This window comes from Papaver somniferum, unplaced genomic scaffold (assembly GCF_003573695.1).
Source record: "Papaver somniferum cultivar HN1 unplaced genomic scaffold, ASM357369v1 unplaced-scaffold_115, whole genome shotgun sequence".
NCBI classification, from domain to species: Eukaryota; Viridiplantae; Streptophyta; class Magnoliopsida; order Ranunculales; family Papaveraceae; genus Papaver; species Papaver somniferum.
This window is the reverse complement of record NW_020620492.1, coordinates 2,725,104-2,731,546: the sequence shown is the minus strand read 5'-3', so window position 1 is coordinate 2,731,546 and position 6,443 is coordinate 2,725,104. Positions and strand designations below refer to the sequence as shown.

Sequence of the window (6,443 nt, the reverse complement as noted above, 5' to 3'; positions counted from 1 at the left end):
AATATAAAGATTTTACCCCGAAGATACCAGATGAATGAATGGACCATCTTCGAGTATCAGGTCAATTATCTCCTGCTGGAGGAGACGAACCAATGATAGAGAATAAAGCCGCCAAATTATTAACTTCATTGTTGTAGAGTATTCTTTTAAACTCGAATTTCCAAGAGGCATCAACTGAAATATGTTCAGCTATACTTGCAAGTTTCAGATTAAAGCTTGAAAAGAATCAGCCAAACACTCATCTCCAATCCATTTATCATGCCAAAAGGATATTAGAGTACCAGAATGAAGACAAATTGTGGAATTAGAGGATATTATAACTCTTTTCCGTTCTCCTCTTTTAAGGTTTAGTTAAGAAAGATGGTTTTGATGTTGTTTTTGAACGGTTTATCTAAAATCAATTGTGAATTATTTCAGCAATAAACTAAAGAGAAGACAACGGTAAAAAGGGAATCACAATGGTCAATGCAAATGCAAATGGAAGAAATTATAAAAAGAGAAATGCAAATAGAATAAGATTTCGTTTTATTGATCATCACATTGATTTATGGTTACATGGTTGGCGAAACGACATTATTGTTAATAATTGATGGCTAATGAGATCACCCCATGCAAAGATATATATTAGTTGCTTCTTAATTTTTTCTGATATGAGTACTGGCGTGACCATTAGCGTTCTCACCCTGACAGATATCATGGCACCACTCAGAATCATCCAAACATTTTTGCATTGGATACATTTTTGTGCATGATTGCAAGCAGTAATCGCAATCCATATCCGCAACGACATTATTAGTAGTACTGATCAACAACATACCCATAATCAACATTGAGATCAACATAAACTTAGTGCAACCAGCCATTTTCTCTCTTTCTCTTTAGATATATAGATATTAGCTCTTATTGATTGATGAAGAAGCTTTACAAAGAGAGAAAATAATTAAAAAGTGCTGGTTGAGGATTAGATGGAGACTTACATGAAGTATTTATAAGTCTTTTGGAATATCTAATTTTGGATAGTTTTAACAAACATATTTGAATTAGTTATCGAGCAGTTATAATTAGACTAACTTTGATTAGTTTGAACATACTAACCAAATATAGACATCTAATCATTATAGGCCGCATAATAATCTTGTGGTTGAGCTAATTTCCAACCTTCCGGTTGGATGCCAATGAACACTGCATGATTTTTCAATTAAGTACCCTATAAGTCTGAATCTAAGTAAGAACGAAATGGCAGTTCTTTGATAACACTACACAGTAACTGATGAAAAATCAAGATAGAGAGAGAGAGCACGGAGGAAGAAGTAACATAATTTATGATAACTCTCGAATATTCAAGATTAATAGTCATATTCGTCTGATTCGTAAAAAATAACACGTGATTGACGATTTCTTGAATAGAATCCACAAAATTTATCATCAAACTTAAATTTTGACGAAAAGATATGAACTTGTACCCTTGGACATGATCATTGCATAATTCAATACAATCGATTCAATCCAAATCACTCTTTGATTATCATTCTCGATAGAAGTAAGATAAGTTAGGCTAACTATCGAAAGTTCAAGATTGATGGTCGTATTCGAACGTCTCATAACAAAAAACACATGATTCACTATTTCATGAAAAGATCCTCAAAATTTATTAGTATCAAACTTAAGTTTTGACAAAAATATGTGAATTTAAATGATCGATCGCGGAATTCAATTCGTTTAATCCTAGCCAAATCATTCGGTTCTTCAATCATCGTTCTCGACAATGATACAATACAATGTTAATTTTTCTATTTGGAATCAATAATTGTGAAGTTGGATTAAACCATTGCAAGCCAACTCACTCAATTTTCTTCAGCTATCTCTCCTCTTCGGGATACCATCCACAAATTTTATTATCGACTAAATTTTTGACAAATACAAATTTTAAATACCCATTTACACGTGAAAAAACATGTTCAAATTTTTGACGGAGTCAAATTGATCAAATCCCAACAATCAAGGGTTTCTAAAAATAAATTTTCTCTGAAAAATTACTCGGATCGAGCTCACCTCCAAAAAAAAAAAAAAGATTCCCCCTTTTCTTTTATCTCTCCCGCCTCAGATTTCAATCCTGATGAACCTTCAAAAACACCCCCTCATATTTTTCATCTCCCGCTCACAGAAAATTTTCTTTCCTGAAGATTAGGTCTCAATAACAGAAACTTATCACTCTCAAAAAAATTCAACAAACTGAGATCCAAAATTCCCTCTCTTTTTTCATCTCCCGCTCCTAATTTTTACCAAAATTTAATTCCAAAATTAGAAGTTTGCTTATAAAAGAGGCCTTAACACAATGGTTTTCATTGTCTTTGAAAAAGAAGTTTCTTTTGTTAAGGTACTTTCATTAAACCCTTAGTTTGTTTTTGATTTTTATTTTTAGGGTTCCTGATGTTTTTTATTAGTTTTTTTTTTCCTCGAAAAGATGTTTTGGTTTTAAGCTGTCTCAATAGATTAAAACCAATTACTGGGAAAGGGGGTTTTCATATTTTGACATATAATCAATTGAAAAGATGTTTTTGTTTTAATCTGTCTCAATAGACTAAAATTAATTACTGAGAAAGAGGGTTTTCCATCTTCGGACATATAATCAATTGGATGAAAATTCTAATGATGGTTTAATTTTTTTTCTAGGTTTTGGTAGAACATTAAAATCAATTGAAAGGGTTTTCTTTCTTGTTCTTCCATTTTTATTTCTTCAGTTGAATTAAGTTCCTTGGTTTAACTGATTGTTGGATGGTCGAGAATAGTCAATCTTTGACCGGGACCCAAACTCAAAGCTGGACAAAGTTAGGCTCCAAATGCAAAGGTATACCATTTTATGGGACCCAAAGTCAAAATGTCCCAAAAGTCTAAAACGATGATTTAGAATTTAGAGTATTGGAAAATGATGATTTTAGCTTTCTTGTTTGTAGATTATCCAGCTGTCGTAAAAATCCTTGATGTTATTGATTGGTGTCAATGTGTTTAATGCATATTTTTGATTTAGGCATAGGGAAATTTGTTCTTTTATTTGCGTATGATCTGCGTGTCTATTTTTTTGCAGTACATAGAGTGCAAAAGCTTAGAACAGACGGATATCATGAGGACATGTATTTACGGTTATATGTTTGTGGGTGTGTATATTCACACATATTGCGACTGAGATATGCAACCTTCCTTGAACACCTGAACAACTAACCAATTTACCTGAGAGATTTTGTTATGTGTATGTACTACTTGTGTGGTGAAAACTAGAACTCCCTGCGGTAGGATTCAGAAATTGTAACATAATCAAAGTTGCTATACATCTGAGTGGAGTAAATTTATTCATATATTAGTTCTTGCATAATTATGTGTTCCTTACCTTTATTTTACTTGTGCCAAATGGTTGAAAACATAAATTTGTGAACCATTTTTTCTGCACTATATTGTGTGTGTATAACATAGTAGCCATATCATTGCAGTGAAGTGAGTGGAGATAGGGAAGTGCAAAGGACTATGTTGGAGTTGCTGAATCTGCTTGATGGTTTCAGCAGTGATGACCGTATAAAAGTCAGTATCTGTTCTCATATGTACAGTAATATCAGTTGGTTGTGTTCTGCTGTGAGATATACAGTATAATGTTTGAGATGCTCTTTCATGCAGAGTCCGTCTAGATAATTAGTCAAAGCAAACCTCTCACTAAAGTTCTGTTGCAAAATGGCAAAAGTTTATTTTTAAATTCTGTTTGTTGGCTCTGTCATGATAAACTTGAAATGTTGAACGGTCTCAGTGAGTATGTAGGAAACGATTTTAGAGGTTCCTAGTTGGGATGATGAATATCGTTGCTTTATATGTACATTTGAGCATTAGTACCAGTGAGTAGTGCTCAAATATATGTCATGGTTAAATGCAGGTGATAGCAGCAACAAACCGAGCTGACGTCCTGGTTCCCGCCCTCATGCGTTCAGGTCGTTTGGATCGAAAAATTGAGTCCCCGTCTGGTTTATGTGAAGAGGTAGTTTAACATTGTTTCTCACTTTCTCCTCTTTAATAGCTTCAGTCTAGTGGACAACCAAGCATGAGATTAAGAAACTCCTCAAATCCAGTATTTGGTGTAGGATCATATGAATAGTTTTTTGTTTAATGTTATAGTAGACTTGCTATTATATGTGCGTTCAAATAATGATATCTTTTCATTTCCAATTAATATGGTGGATAGGGTGTACGTGTTAAAGACTAGAATACGCCATCAAGTTATGGTAAACTTCTATTAATTTATTATTTGTTGTTATTTCTTTTTAATTTGCTCTGTGGTGCATTACGGGTCTTAATGAGAATTCAAATCAGAAAAAGTATAACCCAGTAAGATTCTCATGTTGCAGATCCTGTTAACACACCAGATGCGGAAACCCCTAAGCTAGGAAAACCAGAAGGAGAAGATGATGAGGAGCCACCTCTGAATGAAGATGATGATGACGACTTGGATGATCTGGACCAGAAAGATGAAGAGCCTAGCATAAGTCATTTGGTATTGGCTCAGATTGAAAAGGTACACTGATTTTTGTAATCCATCATTGGATGAGATAGGAAATCTAAGGTCGTCATGTTAGAATTACATGTAGCTTTTCAAGTTTTAGTTAATAAGCTTAGATATTGTACTGTCATTTCTTACAGGTAAGTAGAACCAAGAGCAAATGGAAAGTATTCTTGAGGATGGCATGGTGCATTTGAACGACAGAGATATCTTGTTTACAAAGGTGCATTTACTTCTCCCTTCAACTGCTCTGTACGTAGTTCGTTTCATGTCTTGTCTGATCACAATTTAATTCTTTTAAAGGGGAGAAATGTCAAACGGTTTAGGTGTTATATGAAAAAACATTGTGAATGACCCTAAACGAACATTTCATAGATTCATCGATATGATTTTTTTCGATATAGTTCATAGGTGCCATCTTTTTCGCATTTCTTTGTCATTGATATAATTTTTCTTCTATTGACCATTCTGTCTTTTGATGCTAGGGTGATGCTGATCAGTTTGTGGCTTATTTTTACAGCATGTTTCCTCGGGATCTTGTTGTAATCAATGATTAAATGGCATTTTACTTTAATTTGTTAAAGTAGCACTGAGGAAGATGTCTATGGGCAAGGTGCATCCAATCTTGTCGCTTGAGATAACTTTGAGGCAGCCATTCAACGAATCCTTGACATGGGAGGGGGTAGTTGGGACAAGGATATTGTAATCCGTGCTCTACGGGCTGCATTTAATCATCCAGAGGGAGCTGTTGACTATCTATACTTAGTAAGTTGGTTCTCTGTCGGAGAACACAATATGCATGAGGCTGGGTCTAACGGCACCCAAGATTCAAGATTGGGACTGTTGATGTGTCGTTTATTCGAGCACTGTTCTCTTGATTCCCAGAGAGTGCAGCGTTTTGCTTGGATCCGAGATGGAAGTAATCCGGGCACATTGTTGGAAACTGCGTATTAAAAAAGCCTCAAACACAGTTCCTAAATACGTATTGTCACTACTTTATCGAAACTCAATTATCAGTACCATACACCGTTGGATTCCTAATTTTATTGGAGATCTGATGGTTGATAAATGATGCGCCGTTTCTAATTGCGTGCTGCGCAGTTTCAAACTGCGTATGGACGTAGAATCTTGGATCCTCACTGCAGCTGGGCGTTGGTTTTTGGTGACGTGGATTCAACAAGAAAGTTGAATCTTGCACCACGATTAGACTCAGCCTGAGAATTAGAATTTCCTTTTCTTCTGTAACCTATTATTAGCATTATTTACCCGTGGTGCATTATTAGCGTTCTAGCATTAACGTAAGTCAAGCGTGTATTTACTGTTCGTCTCATAATACATCGTGTTTGTTTCCTTTTCTACCTCAGGGTATTTTGGAGCAAGCAGTAGTTCCACCTATGGCCCAACCACCAACAACAGCACCAGCTGTGAATGCTCCCTCCCAGGCACGGCAACTGACACTACTAGTTCCTTCCGCTGGGCCTAATGCAAATCCGTTAGTTTAACATTATTAACTGTTGGATCAGGATGGTCTAAAACTGCACCATATCTGCAACTGCGGGCCACCTGAAATCCAACTTCTTTTCATTTGCGGGTATTGTATTTTGTAATTTCAGATGTGCGTGAGAAAATTTGTAACACTAACAAGAAGACACATGTCATTTTCTTAATGGCCAGTTAAATTGTGTTAGAATCGTTGCAAACTATTCTATGACAATAACAACCATGACAAAAAAAGCCACGTGTCATAATTTTATTGGTCAGTTAAATTTTATAAAATCTGTTATAAAAAATTATGACAACTACAACCATAATTAAAAAGGACACATGTCATCTCCTTAATGGTCAGTTACACCTGTAACAATTTTTTTTATTAACAATTACAACCATTAGAAAGTTAATGATAAGC

At 35.0% G+C, this 6,443-nt stretch overlaps 1 long non-coding RNA gene across 6 annotated transcripts; it reads left to right on the top strand.

Annotated features, from left to right (window-relative positions):
- Positions 1-2,108: 2,108 nt before the first annotated feature.
- Positions 2,109-6,210, top strand: LOC113329276. 6 transcript variants are annotated; one of them, XR_003349792.1, is made up of 9 exons: positions 2,109-2,377; positions 2,674-2,848; positions 3,486-3,573; positions 3,917-4,018; positions 4,223-4,262; positions 4,386-4,552; positions 4,678-4,760; positions 5,058-5,302; positions 5,902-6,210. It is a non-coding gene; the product is annotated as an uncharacterized LOC113329276 (long non-coding RNA). The 6 variants fall into 6 exon arrangements; XR_003349791.1 differs by having other exon boundaries at positions 5,058-6,210; XR_003349793.1 differs by having other exon boundaries at positions 5,023-6,210.
- Positions 6,211-6,443: the final 233 nt, after the last annotated feature.